Below are 22,581 nucleotides of genomic sequence, written 5' to 3'. Positions count from 1 at the left end.
CAAATCAGGTCTCAACCAATACCAAAAGATTGGGATTGTCCCCTGCATATTTTCAGACCATAATGCTTTGAAACTAGAACTCAATCACAAGAAGAAATTTGGAAGAAACTTAAACACGTGGAGATTAAAGAGCATCCTACTAAAAGATGAACAGGTCAACCAAGAAATTAGAGAAGCATTAAAAAGATTCATGGAAACTAATGAAAATGAAGATACAACTGTTCAAAATCTTTGGGATACAACAAAAGCAGTCCTAAGAGGGAAATACATCGCAATAGGAAATACATCACAATACCAGCATCCCTCAAAAAAATGGAAAAGACTCAAATACACAAGCTAACCTCATACCTAAAGGAACTAGAGAAAGAACAGCAAATAAAATCTACACCTAGAAAATAAAACCTATCCAGAAGAAGAGAGATAATAAAGATTCAAGCAGAACTCAATGAAATAGAGACCAGAAGATGTGTGGAACAGATCAACAAAACCAGGAGTTGGTTCTTTGAAAGAATTAATAAGAAAAATAAACCATTAGCCAGCCTTATTATAAAGAAGAGAGAAAAGACTCAAATTAATAAAATCATGAATGAAAGAGGAGAGATCACAACCAATACCAACGAAATACAAATGATTTTAAAAACATGTTATGAGCAGCTATACACCAATAAATTAGGCAATCTAGAAGAAATAGATGCATTTCTGGAAAACCACAAATTACCCAAACTGTGAACAGGAAGAAATAGAAAACCTGAACACGCCAATAACCAGGGAGGAAATTGAAGCAGTCATCAAAAACCACCCAAGACACAAAAGTCCAGGGCCAGATGGCTTCCCAAGGGAATTCTATCAAACGTTTAAAGAAGAAATAATACCTATTCTACTAACACTGTTCTGAAGGATAAAAAGGGACAGAATATGTCCAAACTTGTTTTATGAGGCCAGCATCACCTAAATTCCAAAGTCAGACAACCCCACCAAAAAGGAGAATTATAGGACCAGGGGATCCCTGGGTGGCTCACCAGTTTAGCGCCTGCCTTTGGACCAGGGTGTGCTCCTAGAGTCCCTGGATCAGTCCCGCATCAGGCTCCTGCATGGAGCCTGCTTCTCCCTCTGCCTATGTCTTTGCCTCTCTCAATCTCTCTCTCTCTCTCTCTCTCTCTCTCTCTCTCTCTCTCTCTCATTCTCGAATAAATAAATAAAATCTTAAAAAAAAAAAGAATTATAGACCAGTATCCCTGATGAACACAGATGCAAAAATTTTCAACAAGATACTAGCCAATAGGATCCAACAGTACAGTAAGATTATTCACCATGACCAAGTGGGATTTATCCCTGGGATGCAAGGCTGGTTCAACACTCACAAAACAATCAATGGGACAGATCATATCAACAAGAGAAAAAACAAGAACCATATGATCCTCTCATTAGATGCAGAGAAAGCATTTGACAAAATACAGCATCCATTCCTGATCAAAACTCTTCAGAGTGTAGGGATAGAGGGAACATTCCTTAGCATCTTAAAAGCCATCTACGAAAAGCCCACAGCAAATATAATTCTCAATGGGGAAACACTGGGAGCCTTTCCCCCAAGATCAGGAACAAGACAGGGATGTCCACTCTCACCACTGCTATTCAACATAGTACTGGAAGTCCTAGCCTCAGTAATCAGACAACAAAAAGACATTAAAGGATTTGAATTGGCAAAGAAGAAGTCAAACTCTCCCTCTTCGCCGATGACATGATACTGCACATAGAAAACTCAAAAGACTCCACCCCAAGATTGCTAGAACTCATACAGCAATTCGGGAGTGTGGCAGGATACAAAATCAATGCCCAGAAGTCAGTGGCATTTCTATACACTAACAATGAGACTGAAGGAAGAGAAATTAAGGAGTCAATCCCATTTACAATTGCACCCAAAAGCATAAGATACCTAGGAATAAACCTAACCAAAGAGGTAAAGGATCTATACTTTAAAAACTACAGAACACTTCTGAAAGAAATTGAGGAAGACACAAAGAGATGGAAAAATATTCCATGCTCATGGATTGGAAGAATTAACATTGTGAAAATGTCTATGCTACCCAGGGCAATTTACACATTTAATGCCATCCCTATCAAAATACCATGGACTTTCTTCAGAGAGTTGGAACAAATCATCTTAAGCTGATTTCTGTGGAATCAGAAAAGACCCCGAATAGCCAGCCAGGGGAGTACTGAAAAAGAACACCAGAGCTGGGGGCATCACAATGTCAGATTTCAGGTTGTATAAAGATCACTATAAAGCTGTGATCTTCAAGACAGTGTGGTACTGGCACAGAAACAGACACAGACACATAGATCAATGGAACAGAAGAGAGAATCCAGAAATGGACCCTCAACTCTATGGTCAACTAATATTCGACAAAGTAGGAAAGACTATCCACTGGAAGAAAGACAGTGCCTTCAGTAAGTGGTGCTGGGAAAATTGGACATCCACGTGCAGAAGAATGAAACTGGACCATTCTCTTACACCATACACAAAGATAAACTCAAAATGGATGAAAGATCTAAAGTGAGACAAGATTCCATCAAAATCCTAGAGGAAAACACGGGCAACACCTTTTTGACCTTGGCCACAGTAACTTCTTGCAAGACATATCTATGAAGGCAAGAGAAACAAAAGCAAAAATGAACTATTGGGACTTCATCAAGATAAGAAGCTTCTGCACAGCAAAAGAAATAGTCAACAAAACTCAAAGACAACCTACAGAATGGGAGAAGATATTTGCAAATGACTTATCAGATAAAGGGCTAGTTTCCAAGATCTATAAAGAACTTATTAAGCTCAACAACAAAGAAACAAACAATCCAATCATGAAATGGGCAAAAGACATGAAGAGAAATCTCACAGAGGAAGACATAGACATGGCCAACAAGCACATGAGAAAATGCTCCGCACCACTTGCCATCAGGGAAATACAAATCAAAACCACAATGAGATACCACCTCACACCAGTGAGAATGGGGAAAATTAACAAGGCAGGAAACAACAAATGTTGGAGAGGATGTGGAGAAAGGGTAACCCCTCTTGCTCTGTTGGTGGGAATGTGAACTGGTGCAGCCACTCTGGAAAACTGTGTGGAGGTTCCTCAAAGAGTTAAAAATAGATCTGCCCTAAAACCCAGCAATTGCACTGCTGGGGATTTACCCCAAAGATACAGATGCAGTGAAAAACCAAGATACCTGCACCCCGATGTTTCTAGCAGCAATGTCCACAATAGCCAAACTGTGGAAGGAGCCTCGGTGTCCATCAAGAGATGAATGGATAAAGAAGATGTTGTCTGTATATACAATGGAATATTACTCAGCCATCAGAAAGGACGAATACCCATCATTTGTTTCGACGTGGATGGAACTGGAGGGTATTATGCTGAGTGAAATAAGTCAATCGGAGAAGGACAAACATTATATGGTTTCACTTATACAGGGAATATAAAAAATAGTGAAAGGGATTATAGGGGAAAAGAGAGAAAATGAGTGGGAAAAATCAGAGAGGGAAACAGGACATGAGAGACTCCTAACTTTGGGAAACGAAGAAGGGGTAGTGGAAGGGGAGGTGGGCCGGGAAATGAGGTGACTGGGTGAGGGGCACTGAGGGGGGCACTTGACAGGGTGAGTACTGGGTGTTATACTAAATGCTGTTAAACTCCAATAAAAAAATATACAAAAATTTTAAAAAAAGATCTGAAGAAAGCTTGAAAACCAACAATGCAGATATCTGGGAGAAAAGCACTATCAAGCAGAGAGAACTGCAAGATTAAAGGCCCTGTGGCAAAACTGCACCTGGTACAATCTAGGAACAGCAAGGAGGCCAATGTGTAAATGAGGACAAGCATAGTAGATGCCTTCAGAGATGTCATGTGACAGAGCAGAACTACATTGTGTTGTAGAGAAACCGTTTTTAATATGAATCTATTAATTAATCAATTAATTCAGTTGGATTAGGGGAACCACTAAAAGATTTTATAAATCTCCTTAATTAAAAGATAGTCTACATAAAGAGAAACACACAGGTAATGGTATATGTTTTGGATGGGGAAAGCTCCTTACTTACACTACCAAAATCACTGTGACTAGTGTGTTGAGATTGCATAATCCAGGAGAGAAATGGTGGCTTGCTCCAGAGTAGTGAGTAGAGAGTGACACAAAGTGGTCACATTCTGGCTGATATTGGAGTGGAGCTTATGTGACTTGCTAATGAATTGAATATACGTCCCATAAGGAACTTAGAAATCAATAATGACTCCAAGTTTATAGGCTAAGTAACTAAAGGAATAAAGTTTCTATCATTTGAGGAAATAGCCATTTCTCTTAATTGAGAAATGCATACCTGAAAAAGGATTGAGCAGATTTGATGTTGAATTTAAAAAGTGTGTTTGGTGCAGAGTGCTTAGGTGGCTCAGCTGGTTTTCAGTGTCTGACTCCTGGTTTGGGCTCAGGCTCAGGTCATGATCTCAGGGTCCTGGGATCATGCCCCACATGGAGCTCCACACTCAGCATTCAATCTCTCTCTATATATAAAATAAATAAATAAATATAAAAACAATTATACTTGGTGCATATTAAATTAGCAATGTCTATTATACATCCAGGGGGACATGTCAAATGGGCAGTTGGATGTGCAGCTCTATAGTTAAAAGGCCATGAAACAAGCTAAGCTCACTGAGGGCATGATAGTCTCATAGACTACAGGAGTAGTCCCAGGAATGAGGCCAGGGTGCTCCAAATTTCAGATGGAGTGATGGTAAACAGGAACCAGGAGAATGCTCTGAGGAGTAAACAGTAAGGTGGGAGAAAAACCAAGAGAGTGTGGTGTCCTAGAAGCCCCATGCAGAAGGTTCAATGAAGGGAGGGTGATGAGCTTGGTCAAAGGCTGCTTATAAGGCCAGATAAGGTAAAATTAAGGATGTACCATTGGATCTATCCATGTAAATGTAGTTTTAGTGAAGTTCTAATAGCTTGACTGGAGTGTGTTCAAGAGAGATATCAATGTAAGAGGATAGAAAGTATACAGGTCACTCAAGTATTTTTGCTATCCAAAGAAACAAACAAACAAAAAATCTGGCACTAAACAAAGGATGGGGTGTGAATCAAGAGAAAATTCTTTTTTTTAAAGAAAGGAGAAATAATAACATGTTTGCATGTTCATAGAGTGATTCAGAAGAGGGGAAAACACAGGTTAAGGGAGAGGGCAGAGGACCAAAGAGCAATTTCCTACGTAGGCAAGATGAGATGGGGGCCATGTCCCTGTAGGGGGGGTTTTCTGAGGTAGGAGCAGAGAGGGTTTACTCTTAATAACAAGAGGTAGGAGCAGAGAGGGTTTACTCTTAATAACAAGAGGGATAACAATTGTGGGCCCAGAGGCAAGTGAATGGGTAGATTTTATGGTGGGAGCTTGTGGAACTTCCTTTCTGAATGCTATACTTTATGTCAGTGACATAAGCCAGGAGTGAGGAAGAGAAGAAAATGATGGGGATCTGAGAGTAGTAGAGAAAGAATGTTAATAGTGGTCAAGAAAATCTGAGTAGTGAATCACCTCAAAAAGCAAAGAACTGCTGGGACACCTGAAAGGCTCGTCTGAGGTAAGTCATCAGTAGCTCAAAGAAAGGTCTGGCCGTGTGAAGGGGTGCTTTGTCCAGGTAGGCGGAGCTGGGCTGGGCTGGGCTGGTGCCTGGTGATATCATAGAGTAGATGATACAGTTTAGTCATTGTAGAATGTTTCTGATGTTTATTTTCAACTTCTTCCCACTGAAGGCAAGGTGAAAACTTTAAATCCAAATGGTTAACCAAATTCTATAAACTTTAGTTGGTTAGAATTTCTCTCCTATTCTCATTTCTCACTTTCTCCTGACTTCTACTTATGTGAAGTACCTGAAGTCATCAAATTCATGGAGCTAGAACGTAGAATAGTGGTTGCTGGGGGCTGCGGGAAGAGGGGAATGGGGAGTTGGTGTTTCATGGGCACACAGTTTCAATTGGGGAAGATGCAAAAGAAAAACAACTGTATTAGAAGATCTAGTGTTTGTCTCGATAGAAAACTATAGCAGAAAAGAACAGTGGAACTTCAAAGTCATAGGAAATGTTCAAGAAAAAAAAAATAGTAGTGAGTCAATCATGATGAGGTCAGCCAAAATGCAGGTTCCTTTCCAGAAATGGAGATAGAGGCAGTGTCTTCATAAATCTCATCTCCTGGCTCAGACCAGACAGTTTGATTAATCTCAGGAGAGGGGGCAATGCAATTCTCTCCTCCTGGTCATGCTAATGGCTCCACCACAGCTGTAGAAAAGTGATTAAGAATAAAATGCCATTTCCAGGGCACCTGGGTAGCTCAGTCAGTTAAGCATCCAACTCTTGGTTTTGGCTCAAGTCATGATCTCAGGGTCCTTAAATTGAGTTCCGCTTTGGGCTTCTTGCTGAGTGTGGACCTGCTTAAGATTCTCTTTCTCCCTCTCCTTCAGCCCTTCCCCTGCCTCTAAAAAAAAAAAAAAAAAAAAAAAAAAGGAATAAAATGCTATTTCCAATCAACATTCCTAAGTAATCTTTACTTAGAGAACAGTAAAAACTAAACCAATCCAGTAAAACTGTGTGTGGAAACAAAAGAGGGGAACAGACCATCTGTAAAATAGTAATGTTCATTGTTCAAGGCGTGTTCAGCTTGTAAGAGCGTGTTGCCAGGAAAATAAACTGAACAAACAAACCTGGACAGCCTTCTCTCTCTTTTCAATGTACTGCTGCTATTACCTTATAAATGCCACAGGGCTGCCTGCCCATCCCCTTCTTTTAGTGCCCTCTCCCATAGCAAAGTCCTTCTTTTTCTCTAAGTTGGATGACCTTATTGGTGTGGCCACGACAATGGAGGTTCATTTTACCACTATGAAAAGGTTTAATGATTAAAAGGCCACATCATAGCACTCAATCACAAAACTCTTTTGCTTCCATGAAGCCCCTTTGATTCAAAATGTTCTTTTGACAGGATCAAGAGTGGTTCTCATTCTACTGGGCTGCAGGAACATCTGCTTTTTTAAATCTACTTTCCCCTCAGTGAACATAGTTAATGTGTAATCACTGAAACACCCTTTCTTGTAGGGGCATACTCCCACACCTGGTCTCCCATCAACCTTGCTCTGGCTCGAATAAAGCAGGGCTGCCTTTAGATCCTGTACCTTCATTCAGAGTAATAAAACCAGCCACAGGCTTATCTATCCAGCTTCATCTTAATCCTTCTCTCTCTCTCTCTTCTCCTTCTTCCATGTCCTTGGAGAAAAGGAATGACACAAAAGGAAGGGAGTGGGAGGAAAAAAGTCCACACAACCACCACTGGTCCCTTCTCTTTCACATAATTGAAGCTCACTGAGAGGGGTACACCAAACACAAATATATCAAAGCTGGATGGAGACAGAACTGAAAGAGCCCAGATTCAGGAAATCTAGAAAATAGCCACAAAGGAAAAAAAAGACTCCAGCATCCATATGACTTAAAAAGATTGAGCAGGGTGGAATTTAAGGCTGATATGGGCAGATTCCTAGTATAGACCAGTAGCTGGGGTTATGTTACTATTCTATTGCTGTATTCTCATTGTGATATCAATGTTCTATTGTGAGTCGACATGTCCCCAACATCCCTCCTAGCAGCTTGGTCCTGCATAATTATTTTTTCTGAATTTACTCTGACCAGAGCAGGAGTTCCAACAGTAACTGGTAAACTCCAGAGGTTAGATGATAAAATCATTTTAGAGCCTCTTGATATACCCTGTAGAGACTCAACAGCAGGCAGAATTAGAAAAAAGGTGAATACCTGGAATGCATTTAGTTAGCACTTTCTTCAACTAAGTGAGAAGGTTTGTTGTCGCAGCTCTTGAGTACCATGTTTCTTTTAAACAAGCTCGAAATCAGAACATTCACAATTCTTTCAAAGCATTCACAGGGATCTCCTAAAACGTTCTTCAATAACAATCTTTGAAAGTTAGACAATTTTCCAGGCTAAATCCTGTAACTGTTTTGTGACAGGTCAGTCAAATGAAGCCTTTTTCATTTGGAAAATACTGGGGGAACCACTAGGCAAAAGAATTCACCTGTTACTTCTAGAACACTAGTAATTAAAAAGATCTGGCAACTGTGATCATTAAGAGCTATCTTTTTTACTCTATTGACCTGGACAGAGAGAATCTCAATAAGCATTAGATGCTGGGAATTTTAAATGTTGTGGGAAGAACTATAATGTCTTATAGTCCATTCAATATTCAACATATTTTCCTGAGTTTAAATATTTTTATTTTGAAGTAGTGAACCCATAATCAAGAAATAATAGTAAATGAGCCAATGTATCTATTTGATTATTCAGTAGTGCCTAAGGACTACTCATGCTTTCATTTCTATAACTGGACTGAGACCACTCATTTGAGTGCCATTTAATATTCCAAAGCCTGAGAAGCTTCCAGAAATCCCTATTCAAAGTGGCAGCTGGGAATCCCTTCAATTCTACCATCTTTTTTCCTCAACAGTCTTAAATGGCTTTATCCTATCAGCAAATGCCTGCACTTGAAACTGAAAATCTAATGAAAATCAGCAACCTCCCTATACCCATAACTAAATATGGTGGTGATGTTGTCTGTCCTCTCTACCAGCTGTGAAAACATCAGTGAACAACTTTCTTTGAATTTCTGCTGTTTCAACTATGAAGATTAATAGCACTCATAAAGGATACGGTAATATTATACATATGCAAAATATTGTTTTGTTTATTCTTTAAGTAAAGAAAAGCTTTGAAGTATACTCTAGAAAAATCGAGTGATGTTTGCTATTGGTTCAGAATATTTTTTCACACCAGGGTTCAGCAGGGGTTTTAAGGGTCAGAATTTAAGGATCAGTTCTCTCCTTGACTTGTGAATAGTTTAGGCTAAATTTCATTTGTGACAAGATGGGTGCTTTTTATTGTCTGCTCTAAGTACCCTGCCTTAATCCTGTGGGCTACAGTTTCCTCATCTGAAACTGAGTTGATGAAAAGCTGTTGACATCTCTCATAATGGATTCACTATGTATTTGTTTTCACTACGTATTTTTAAAGATCTATTTATTTTAGAGAGACAGGTACAAGCAGGAGGAGGGGTAGACAGAGGAGGGAGAGAAACTCAAACAGACTCCCTGCTGATCATGGAGCCTGACTTGGGGCTCAATCTTATGATCCTGAGATCATGACTTGAGCCAAGAGTTGGGCGCTTAACCAACTGCACCACCCAGGCACCCCTAGATTCTCTATGTTTTAAGTGTACTTAGATGGCTACAATGGCACATGTTGACATTAAAATCTAAATAAATTTATATTATAGTTTAAACAATATTAGTATCTCCTAATTCTGTACATATATTTCACATACCCAGTGCCACAGAAGTTGCTGCCAACAGCCTATTTATGGTTTTCAAACTATAAATGAATTGCTACAGAGTTTACATTAAACAAATGCTTGAACAACATCACAAATAAATTGTACTAATATGGTAAAAAGCAAATGGATTTAAAGATAAAGAACCTCTCTTTGTCACTTTAAAGCATTGTGATCAAGTTTTGGAAAATGAGTAGCCGGCAGAATTTACTGGATCTGCTTTGGAATAATTGATGATAGTCATTCTGCTAGTAATGAGATTTATTAAACTCAAAATGTTTTGAGGTTTCACTCCATTGTCTCAATCAAAGCCACTATCTGTGATAAAATGAAAAAAACATTCAATAATTTAATATGATAATATACTTGATTGGGAGATACTATCTCTACAAGTTACCTGTCAAACCATTATATATTTATTTACTCTTTTAATTAATATAGTTTAATATTATTTAGGCCAGATATCAGTCTTGGGTTTTTTTAAAGATTTTTTTTGAGAGAGAGAGCGATAAAGCATTAGCAGGAGAGAGGCAGAGGGAGAGGAAGAGGGAAAATCAGACTTCTGGCTAAGCAGGGAGCTCAGTGGGGCTCAATTGCAGGACCCCAGGATCATGACCTGAGCTGGAGGCAGACATCTAACTCACTGAGCTACCCAGGCACCCCAAAGTCTTATTTTTTTAAAGTTTTATTTATTTATTTATTTTTAGTGGGTACATGCCCACATAGGATGAGGGGTAGAGAGAGAGAGAGAGAATCTCAAGCAGACTCCAGGTCCAGTGTGGATTCCAAGGTGGTGGGGCTTGCTCTCACAACCCTGAGCTCATGGCCTGAGCCAAAAGCAAGAGTTAAACACTCAACAGAGTGAGCCACACAGGTGCCTTGGTATCAGTCTTATTTAAACCAGTCTTTAAAAGAGAGAGAGAAATGGAAGATTAACAATCCCAGACCTCAAGCTCTTATAAACCCATACATAACTGGTTCTCCCTTATTGCCTGGGGGGTAGAATTGGTACTGAAATCTGCTAGAATCACTCAGTATCTTTCTTATCTGCCGAACTGGAACCCCTCATCACTAAGCAGAGGGTAGCCTACTTTCTGAGTTACACAAATAAAGAAAGAAAGAAATGTTTCAACTGAAACTTCTTACCCTCGATGCACATATGGGTCAGGAGAGGATATGTTTGTAGAGGGGATTAATCCCCTGCTCATCCCTCTACATCTGGGAACACTGAGCTCTCCACCCCCACCTCCACCATGGGATTGAGTGGTGGCTAGGATTAGCTGACCTTCCAGAGCTATCATTTTCCCAGAATAATTCCTGGCAACAAATGACCAAAGCACGAAAGTGCTATTTAGATATAATGTCTATAAGTTCCATATCCCTTAAAGATTTCTTCTCAGACAGAAAAATAAGAAAAGCATGCAATAGAGTGGAGGGGCATAGAGATGTTGCTCTAAGAAAGTAAAAAGGTCAGGACAACACAGCTCTTCCTGCAAAACTAATAATAGAACAACTTCATCCTTATATAAACTTGTATAGTTATTGACTTCTGGGTTTTTCTAGATGTAACTTGTCTCCTGGACTATATTCCCTGGAATTAATGAAATACAATTGATAATGTTCCAATGTTCCATCTAGAAAATTGAGGGAAGGGAGAATTATGCTTGCTTTTTATCTTTCTCCTGAAAAGCAAAAATGTCAGAAACAGAAACTGTTTTCAGGTGCTCGATTAATGTTAAGTGTTTCTCCTGCGCCTCTATCTGGTGAGCACTAGGAAAAGAGTGAGCACAGAATATTTGCTTTTAATCATTTATATATTTATCTCTATTGCCCCCACACTTTTAGGTTATAACACCTCAGAAGGTCAAGGACTATGTCTGTTTACCTTGCCTGGTAATGTATTTAACACAGTGTTCCCATACAATGAATGCCTGGTAAATATTTGCATGCCACCACAATGGCGACCCTGATGAACATGGCCAGACTTTATTTTGTTCCATTTAGTCTTGTGTTGAGTAGGTAGTGTCTAAGCAGGCCCCAGTTTAAACCTCAAGCTTACAAGTTTCACCTATGATAAGCTAGTTACTTGCTTTTCAGCCCTGCCCCCTGAAAAACGTGGTGGGTTGGACTCCAACACATAAAAGCCAAAGAGAGTCAATCATTAGCAAGTGTGAATAACAGCCAAATAACACTACCAGATTGTGTTTTTCTAAAGTGCCAAATTGAATTGTTCATTAGCATTCTCAGAAATACCTAAATAATACCAACAAGGGGTGTTAAACCATTTCAGATTATTGATGAGTTTTGCTTGGGGGATAAAAAAACAACAAAGCTTCTTGGGTGAGGACCAGTTCTTTCCCATTCTTACAAGGATAACCAAAAGAAAATTAAGAAAGGAAGCAATGGGATGAACTGCCCCAAGAGCTATTTTCCTGTCTACATGTAAGGAGTGTGGATAAGAGAAATCAAATGCCCATTGGCTTTTAATTCCATTTCATTCATTAAATGTCATATTTTTTCTTCTGTTAACCCCATTTTTCTACCATTTTGCATGGGCAATGATGGCCTGCATTTTCTGCTTTAGATGATTTGTAATGTTAAAAAATTCAAATGAGTAAATATTAAAGATTGTATCGGCTTTTTTTCAGTGACTCATGAATTGGGCTGCATTCTATAGAGCAGATAAAAAGAGGCATAGAAAAGCTGTACAAAAAGACTTTTACAGGCAGAAAAGAGTGAGGGGACAAGTGAGTCATACTAACAAAAAGTGGATTAGTTGTGGCAAGGGTATTTTTCTTTAGGAGAGCAAGAGTCTATCACGTATCAGGTTAGTATTACCTCATTAATACTAACCAGGTGATTCCTGGTTTAAGATTCCATTTCTTGGAGAAGACAAACTGTAATTAAGGTAAATCTAGGTTTGGTGATGTGGGGCTTAGCATAAGTGACTCTATTTGGGGACTTTTCTTCTTTTTACCTATTCTCCCCTTTTTGATCACACTCTGAGTCTTGAGAGATGTGATCAAAATTTAAGGTATTAATGTTACTCCAGGCTACCCCTTTGAAGTTCTCTAGTTTCTGCTAATCAGGTGTTACATCTTTTTGCTGAATCTTTCTATGGTATTCACGGGTCACAACTTCAAGTTCAAATTCTTTAAGTCCTTCATTCTCTTCATTCTCTTTCTGATATTCTGGTCTTAAGATGATCATTTGCTTGATGGCTGTCACATGTGAACTTACTATTTAAAGGTTTTGAGAGAACTCAGCACAGCAAAAAGACTACTATGATTATCATAAGCAGAAAAATTCCCAATGTCTGAAATGTACTTCAGAGCCACGGCTTCCAAGACCCAAGCCAATCAGAATCAAATAAATCAAAGAAAGACCTCATTGTAAGGTCACTTTCTTAAGACAAGTGATCTTTTGAATTTCTTTTTTTTTTTTTTTAATTTTTATTTATTTATGATAGTCACAGAGAGAGAGAGAGAGAGAGGCAGAGACACAGGCAGAGGGAGAAGCAGGCTCCATGCACAGGAAGCCTGACGTGGGATTTGATCCCGGATCTCCAGGACCGCGCCCTGGGCCAAAGGCAGGCGCTAAACCGCTGTGCCACCCAGGGATCCCAGAATTTCGACTTCCCCAGAAATGTCAATCCAAGTGCAGCAAGTGGTATTGGCCATAGGACAAACACATCCTTGCTCTCCTAAAAAGATAATCAAGAGCTATCTTATTCCCCAAAACAACTTGGGCCATAGCATCTAGGAATTTTTGAAGGGCAGCTATTGCTTTAGCAACAGATTCTGCAATATCTCCAAGGGTTAAGGTGAGGTTCCTGGTCATAGCCTCATTTGTACTTACTCCTAGCCAACAGAGCAGTGATCTACCAGAGGATGCTAACTTGGAGTCAAGAATACTTTCCAGTAATTCCTGTTTGAATCTATGGCTCAAGACTGGAAATGTGACAGCCAGAGAGGCCAGTAAAATTTCAGGAACTGTAGACCATTAACAGTTTAATTTTGATGACTCTTGTCTTGTGTTCCAATCTTTGTGCAGAGAATCAAGAATCCAGAATCAAGGTTCCCCAGGTTAGGGGTTGTTAGGGATAGGTAAATAGATCCCAGAGTTAGGGAGTCTGACACAATAAAGTAGGGACCTGAGTTGGACTAGATGTTAAATGGAGCTTTCTTTAGTTGTAAGCTATGCATCCAAGGTTCAACACTGTACCTTGACAGCAGTGTCAATAATTGAGAGTTATTGGTAGGGTCCTTTTCACATAAGTCTCACTTTTGCAAAATCATCAGAGTAGAACAATAACTGTCCATAAATGACAACTTACAAATGCCCATTGTTAAAGATCTGATGAGAGCTAAGTATAATGGGATTGATAAGGAAATTTGGTTATTTCAGTAACATACAATGTGTTAAGATAATAATTTTAAGATAATGTTTTAAGGTAATGACTGATAACATTATACCAGTACACATCAGACTTTAAAAATTGCATATAATTTCTAGAACACTTATAACATATACCTATACAAATACAACATAAAGAAGTGTTACTTCTTATTTGACAATGCTTACCACATAATTAACATACCAAATAAGCATAATTCATTTAATATCTCCCTTTTTATAAAGAGAAAGAACAAATTGTTTGAGATTTTTCAAGAACCCTCTAGAAAATCCCAAAGTTAACTTCAGGTCTAAAAGGTTTTATTTAGAATTTGATATATGGGGAGTTTGTAAAAAAAAATATTCACTTAACCAAAATGACTATAGAAAACATCAAAGGCAAATACAGAAGTTTACAGAGTGGTGAGAAAAAGTTAGCTCCTTTAATATTGAGAAGTTTTTTGATTTTTGTTTTTTTGGGGTTTTTTTTTGCTTATTTTGTTCTTTGTTTTAAGTAATCAAAGACTTGATAAAGATAACATGAAGCATACTAAATTATCTTGGTAAGACACAAAATCTTTGTTACTTAGGCAGATTACTTAAAAGGTAAAGAAACTTTTCATAATTTGTTATCAAAAGCATACAGAAAGCCCAAGAAAACTGTCCTTTTAATAGAAAACCAAATTCTAATTTTTTACTAATATACTTTGAAAATGAAACTTATTTTTTCAAAAAAGCTTGAAGAAATTAATTTCAATCTTTGCAGTTTATCCAAATTCCTTTTCCAAGATTCCTTTTCCATAAAACTTCTACAGTTTTGTCCTAGTTTTTCTTTTTCTCTATTTTGAACAATCATTCAACTTTCATTTTTTTTAAAGGATTTTATTGATTTATTCATGAGAGACACAAAGAGAGAGAGAGAGGCAGAGACACAGGAGAAGGAGAATCAGGCTCCATGCAGGGAGCCCGAAGTGGGACTCGATCCCGGGACTCTGAGATCATGCCCTGAACCAAAGGCAGATGCTCAACCGTTGAGCCACCCAAGCATCCCTCACTCAACTTTCCTTCTCTACCTTTCATATAGAGTTGTTTCCTTTTACCCTTATTATTTCTAAGTACTTTTAACTATATATATTGATTAAAATCCTCACTTTCTAGTGAAAAGTAAGAAATAAGCAATTGTAACCTGTCTCTTACACTAGCATTCTGCAGACTGGCGGATTTATAAATACATTTTCTCATTTCTAGAAGTACATTCTCCTTCACAGTAAATTTTTCAAAGGGGCACAAAATGTTTACTTAGAGACCCACATATCTTAAGTTTATTGTTAATAAGAAGCCAAAAATAGATAAACCTTTGTTAAGTAATGTTTTAGGATTTGATCTTATTTGGAAGTGAATTAGATGGTCAATGACTATCCATCATTTAACTTAACTTAGCAAAACTCTGAAGTTTCAAGTAACTGAAAACATTTTTAGAATCTTTTTCAAGCAAACATACCGTAAAACATAATCATTGCTGCAAAATTCACCTAAAAACTCTTACCCCACTTATATCTATTTAAGTCATGTTTCTTAGCAGTTATATTTAGACTACCTATGAAAACTCCATGAGACATTAGACAAAGTAAGCCATCATCCAAAGTTATTTTTCTTGCTAACAAATCTTTTTTTTATTTTTTTTTATTTTTATTTTTTGTTTTGCTAACAAATCTTTTAAGAAAAATAAAGAACTTACTTGACCTTTAATAAGCCTAGGTAGAATAAAAGTATTATATTTAATGTTGATAATTCTAAAGACATGCCTGTTTTAATTAAACCAACAAACTTAAGCTAGTTTTTATTTACTAAAGATTAATTTTAGATCACGTGAACTTGAAAAACATTTGGGTTAATTTCTATGTTTCTGAAAATGTTGGAATACTCAATCCATACAAGCACTTGTCTTCAAATCAACCAAACAGAGCCCTTACAAATTAAGTTTGGTAATACCATCCAGAGGTAGAAACATATCACATATATACAATATACATTTGTAGACACATATAAACATACAGACAGACATGGAAAGAGAACTTAGAGTTTCTGTTCTAAAATTTTAGCTGTGAATTAATTGTAACAATACAAACCTTTTTATTTACATAAATTGGATTCAAATTGGAAGGATCCCAGTCACAAATGGAGTACAATCCACCTTTCTGTCTAGCCACAATTTTGCACCCCAACCCAATGGTTGAAATGCCTGAATATATAAGAACCAACAACCTGCATTGCCCAGGCGCAGAAAGCCAAGCCAGATTCTCAGAATGGAAAAGGGTTCGAGTGAGAAGGCGATAGCTATCCTCAGAAGAGAAGGAACCAATAACCAATGGGCCTGAATTTGTAAAAGAAAGCAACAGTATGAAACTTTATCTTCCTCTCCTTACCAGGTACTGTAGATAAGATACCCAGACAAGTTGACTCTGGTAAGAATTCTCAACCTTAGCTAGCTTCTGACATTTTTCCCAGAATCGTATCTACAAGCTCTTAATGAGATCCAAAGTAGAGTGTAGCTCCAGTATCTACCAGAATTTGACAAGGATTTTTATTACATTTAATTTTAGTTTTCCCTTGGCTGTTTAAAGGAATGACTGGTAGTTTTACCAGAAAATCTCTCAGAGTCCCATCAACCTGGAAGGGGCACATCTGGGGGCCTCCCTTCAAAGGAAGATATGGGGGAACTTGAGTTGATAGAGAAGGATTTAAACAAAACCTTTGAGGGCAATCTTTTCCCCAGTGTTTTAGTTGATTACAAATGAGACACTTATTTCTGGGACAGCATTTTGATAATGGATCCCATTAGAGGGTGCAGTGGGGAAGGCACAGGTTGTTGTTTTGGTTTCTGGGCCTGGGGCTGTTGCAGCTATAAGGCTAAGAACTTGGAGGACTTTCATTTACAGTCTTGTTCCAAAGTCCTTTCAAAGTGCTCAGTGACAGTCATCAGTTAAATCAGACCAGTGCCATTACATACTATTTTCTGCCCTTTAACGAGTCCACTGATCTTTGGAGATAATTTATTTACAAATAAGGCAGATAGAGAGGGGATGGGGGGAGGGGACTTCATTTATTGTATGAAACCCAAAATGCCATGGAAAAAGAGCTTCCAGAGAGGCTTTAAAGTCTGCCCAGATTCATCTTTTTGTTGTTTACTTGTTTGAAAAACAGACCAGTCAGTGTGGGCAGGGAAGACTCTAGGAATAACTGCCAAAAGATTAGTTGCTGTTTGCAGTATTTTCTGGTCCATAGGGGACCACATTGAAGAGCAAAGATCTTGCTTATTATCCTCGGGGTTATGCCATTCTGCTTCCTGCGTCCATTTGGGGGCTTCACCACATCCTACCACCCTGTACACAACCAGCTCCAACTCATAGACCCTAATAAGGCTTCTAAATTCTTCAGGAAACTTTTAGGGATCCTCCTTAGGTTTAAGAAATTCTTTAACTATGGCTCTTGGTTTTGACTTTGGCCAAGATGTGAAAGCTATCTGAAGATTGCCTGCAGCCTTGGGTGATGTATTTTATTTATTTATTTATTTTAAGATTTTATTTATTTATTCATGAGAGACAGAGAGAGAGTGAGAGAGAGGCAGAGACACAGGCAGAGGGAGAAGCTGGCTCCAAGCAGGGAACCCGACGTGGGACTCAATTCTGGGTCTCCAGGATCATGCCCTGGGCTAAAGGCGGTGCTAAACCACTGAGCCACCCAGGCTTCCCGGGTGATGTATTTTAAAAGGCAATTATTTAATAGTCTCTTCAGAGCAGAAAGATAATTCAGATAGAGGATTAGTAGGACATGAATACTGAGGCAAAGGAGGATAGAGGAAAGCAAGAGGCATCACATCAGTCTTATTGTCTCTTGTTTAAGTACCTCTTGTGTCCTTAAATTTTCATTAGCCTTTTGCAATAGATCTTTCAATGAAGCTATTGGAGGCTTGTGGGTGCCAATTAAAATAGGCATCCCATTCTGTTGTTTGTTTGATTTGGGAACCCTTGCTTTCAAGTGCACTTTTTTATTTTTTTGACAGGGCCGATGAGCGTAGTAGAGGGGGAGGGAGAGAGAATCTTAAGCAGGCTTCATACCTTATGATCCTGAGATCACAACCTTAGCTGAAATCAAGAGTTGAGCACTTAACTGACTGAGCCACCCACACACCCTCAAGTGCACTTCTTAAATCAACAATTTTGCCTAACTGACCATTCCCCATAATGGCTATTGTAATTCTACGTTGTCTAAGTAAAATTTTGTCACTTTTCAAGTTCTTACTTTATTTTTATTAATTTGCCAGATATTCTTTTAATGAGAATTATAAAAGACCAGAAACATTTTTCACAAACTGCCTTTTCTCAAACAAATGTTTTTCTTTTGATTGCAAATACTGTGTAAGACAACACCTTCTTTTGCAAAACCAATAAATACAAGAACAAATTTTAAACATGTGATTTGCCCAAGGTGTTTGGAGGGAAAAAAAGCCTTATTTTTTCCCCAGTATTAAAAAAAAATCAGTATTCCCTAAACTTCCAAAGAATAAGTTCAAAGGTATGACTCAATTGGAGAAAAAGAGAGACAGAGACAGAGACCATCTTATAGCTACTTTAAATAGCTTCTGATAATACTTCTGAGGTTAACTTTCCTTTCTGGAACTCATCTTCACAAGAGTTGAATTTAAAATATTTCTAATGGACTGAATAATGGGAGAAAATAAAATACCTATTGAACACATCTGTATAAACTTTACCATAAATAATTATGCAATCAAAAAGACACTCACTTTATAAAGGTACCAAAAAAATAGTTTCCAGGACCACAGTTCTTAGACATAAAATAAGCAGATGTGCTGTGCCAGAAGATGGCTCACAATTTTTGGAACTTGAGGACCCCATTCTTTGACTAAGCATTGGGTCTCTCATAGCCGGATTAATACGTAACAGGGATGTGCCACTGGGTTGGAGATTATGTGGTGTTTTATGATGTACCTCGCCACATGGAAATTTTCTCAAGGATGGCAAGTGACCTAGTGTCATTCTAACTCATTTTGTGTCCAACTTATCCTGACACTGGAGTCTTAGAGATAAGTAGTGAGTATTCTAACAGCTTTAAGTACCCACATCCACCAACTTTGCAGCTTTTGACTTCTGAGACAGTAATTAGCAATAGCCTTTTCTTCCTATGTACATTAAAAGAATAAAAGAATGCAAAAATAACAGAAATTGGACTGTGGACCAAGAAATGCTATTGAGGACTAACCAAGAGACGGCCTTAGGAGCACACCTTTAGTAGCTCCCAATGTGGAACCAGGGTCTGAACCAACAGCTCCGGCTTGCATTCCAGAAGAAAGCGTGTGCTAGCTCCAGCTGACTCACCGTGGACTGAAAAACCAATTGGTTCAGGAACTTGACGAAATGTGAGCAGGGTGCAGGACCAAAAGGAACTTGCCCGCGGTCCTTAGACATGATAAGAAAGACAACTCAAAAGGGTTTTATGGATACCCGTGCACATGTTCCTGCTTAAATTTCACATTTTTTAATAGTGCGCATTGCACAAAATGTCCTCCCTTGGTGTATTCTAAGAGAGGCCAAGTATACTGGATTAGAGCCAAAATTAGAATCTTAATGGGCCAACCGGATGGCTCCTAGGTTTAGCGCTGCCTTCAGCCCAGGGCCTGATCCTGGAGACCCGGGATCAATCGGGCTCCCTGCAGGGAGCCTGCTTCTCCCTCTGCCTGTGTCTCTGCCTCTCTCTGTGTGTCTCTCATGAATAAATAAATAAAATCTTTTTTTATAAATCTTATTTTGTTTCAGGATGCTTTGAAACGTGTACTTATGAACATAACTCTGCTTGTGAGCTTGTACTCATTACCCTAGTAATTAGGAAGATCTTGTTTGATCTTGGAATTCAGTATTGAAGCTGGAAGACTGCTCCAACAGGAATCAACAATTAAGGTAGTAATAAGAAAATCGATATCACTTTCCTGCTTAGACATTTTTCCAAGGCTGCACTACACCCAACTAATCAGTAGTTTATATTAGAAATATTTTTAAAATAGCATTATCACATTTCTCTTAACATACAGAATAAATCTCAGCTTAGTAAAAGGTCATCCATCATCAATTAGGTTATAGGTAGAGTTCTCCACCCAAGTCCTTTTCTTCATCTGCAAACCACACAGGTTCCTGCGCATGGGAAAAAGTTGGCAAGGTGGATTTCAGAAAGTTTCTTCCCGCCCTTTAATTCTCAAAGAGTCTCCTCCATATACTAGAATTCTAGTCAAAAATTCCATGCAATGCAATCAGCTGAGTCTCAGTTATAGTCTGATACTTGACAAATAGCTTAACTTCTTCATTAATTCTCTTAATGAATTGAGATTAACCATTTTTGCCACATTTGGCATATGTTGCAAGTGTGAATTTAGTTAATCAGAAATCAATCTCATTTTTCTTGTTTTGTTTTATGGTCAGAATTTCCTGCAATGTTACAAATTTCACATAAGTTCCATGAAACAATGTTAGAACCCAGCACAGATTTACATTTGCCAAGTCAGATTTCAAATGAAAGCTACATGTACTTTATCTGAGAGTTCAGCTAGCCCCTTCTCCTTCTTGCCAAGAGCCATTCAATTCATTCTGATTGGGACATATGCTATATGACAAAGCAATTCACCCTCTTTTCAAGTTTCTAATTGTTAAAAATTTATTTTAAAATTGTCTTTCTTTGGCTTCCACCCATTGACCAAAGAAAAATTCTTCTAACATTTAATAATATAAATTATGCTCTCTGATGAATACTATTCTCCAGACTCAACCTGTTGAGTTCTCTGACACAGCTTTTAGTTCTTTCTGTATTCTTGCTAAATCCTCCTGAGCCAATGCTCCCTGTCCATGTTTTTATTAGATGTAGTGGCAAATACATGGGGATTGATGAGTTTATGTAGGAATATAGTAACATCTCCCGAATTCCAAACACCGTACACCTTTTAATATAGTCCGATTGCATTTGTTTCGGTGACCAGTGTGGGTAATTGGGGTTCTGTCCATTCAAGACCCTCTGAAGAGCTGAATAAAAGCACCTCAGAATCATCTGCCAGGGGACAGAATAAAAGTACATCTATCCACTATTTCCCCTCCCTCATTGATCCAGGGTCATGGGATGTCATTGATGGGCTGTGAACTCCCTTGCCCTTCCAGGTCTAATGCATGTACAAGACCAACTCTGGCATCAGAAGCCATGGTGCAAAAGATGAGACTTGAGAAGTGTCAAGTGCCCATGTGTGAAGCTGTTTACCAATAGCAAAGGCTTTAGGAAAACATGGGCTAAAGATGTGAGCAGGGGACAAGAGGTCTCTGACATAGGTAACTGAATCCCAAGGCCAAGTCCTATTTAACTTGTAGTCCCCTAACCCTGTAACTCCTTACAGAACCATAAGTATTTTAGAGATAGATCAGACCTTCAAGTTTGTTTTACAGATAAAGAAACTAAGTCACACATGGGGGAAATTGTTCTCCCACGGTCACAGATCTGGTCTAAATAAATGCCTCAGTGTTCTACTTTGTGGAGATCTTTGAAACTACGCATTTGAGAAATATTTCTTAGGATTTCAGGATATATGGAAGAATTCAATGGGATTTGAATGCCATCACTTTCACTGAGAACTTTCTTAGAGCTCATTTCTGACAATCTCACAAACACTTATTAGCTCCCTGAGATTCACATTTGTACTGGAATTTGTTACCAGGAGATGCAGACTATCATGGCCTTCATTCTGCTTTTCTTTATCTTATCATTAATGCTCTTAAAGTGTTTATGTTAGTTTTTTTTTTGACTATTGTACATTTTAGATCTAGACAATAATATGTTCAGAACAGGTATGTCAGAAGCAAAGGCAGCTGAGGAGAGGCCAGGAGCTGGTTGGCTCAGGAGCTACAGGCCTGGACCAGGTTATACTGCCTCTCTGACCCCCTCATTTCCCTCATCTGTAAAATGGGGATAATTACAAAACCATTCCATGGGGCTGTTAATGATGCTGCAGTGTGTTATCATTTGTTCAGTCCGTTAGAATAGTGCCTGACACATAGTAAGTTTTGTTAAAGTAACAAGACCTTTAAAAAAGGTCTCTTTCGGGGGAAGGTTTTGTTTGTTTGTGTTTTGCTCTTGGCTTCAGCTCCACAACATCTCCCAGCCTACTATTTTTATTCAAAACTATCTCAACTTTTCTTTCTGGTGTGGAAGAAGCTGGCCATTTCTGCAGTTGTTTATTTATATATATTTGGCTTCTATTACATTAAACATTCTATACTCTATTTTGGTTACTTATGGTACAAATTTCTCTTTCAGTATTACATACAGTAAGACTTGGGCAGCCCGGGTGGCTCAGCGATTTAACGTCACCTTCAGCCCAGGGTGTGATCCTGGAGACCCGGGATCAAGTCCCCCATCAGGATCCCTGCATGGAGCCTGCTTCTCCCGCTGCCTGTGTCTCTGCCTCTCTCTCTCTGTGTTTCTCATGAATAAATAAATAAAATCTTAAAAATAATAATAATAATAAATTAATTAATTAATTAAGACCATTTCCCTACCAGGTCCTGGGCTTTGAAAATATCGTCTGCCTAGAATTTTCCACATAGTTTCCAAAAGCAATTAATACTTTTTAAAAATGACAAATGAACAACAACAGAAACAGATCTAAGAAGTAGAAGAAATAAAGATGTTTCAATTGTGTGTCCTGAGACAAC

The 22,581-nt window shown here is 38.4% G+C and overlaps 1 long non-coding RNA gene across 4 annotated transcripts; it reads left to right on the top strand.

Annotated features, from left to right (window-relative positions):
* The first annotated feature begins 7,642 nt into the window (after positions 1-7,642).
* LOC144312043 (uncharacterized) lies at positions 7,643-22,326 on the top strand. 4 transcript variants are annotated; one of them, XR_013377464.1, is made up of 5 exons: positions 7,643-7,752; positions 8,543-8,746; positions 11,267-11,314; positions 19,654-19,794; positions 22,184-22,326. It is a non-coding gene; the product is annotated as an uncharacterized LOC144312043 (long non-coding RNA). The 4 variants fall into 4 exon arrangements; XR_013377466.1 differs by having other exon boundaries at positions 7,649-8,048; XR_013377467.1 differs by lacking the exon at positions 11,267-11,314.
* Positions 22,327-22,581: the final 255 nt, after the last annotated feature.

Source organism: Canis aureus, chromosome 1 (assembly GCF_053574225.1).
Source record: "Canis aureus isolate CA01 chromosome 1, VMU_Caureus_v.1.0, whole genome shotgun sequence".
In the NCBI taxonomy this organism is placed as follows: domain Eukaryota; kingdom Metazoa; phylum Chordata; class Mammalia; order Carnivora; family Canidae; genus Canis; species Canis aureus.
This window is presented reverse-complemented; position numbering and strand designations above follow the sequence as displayed.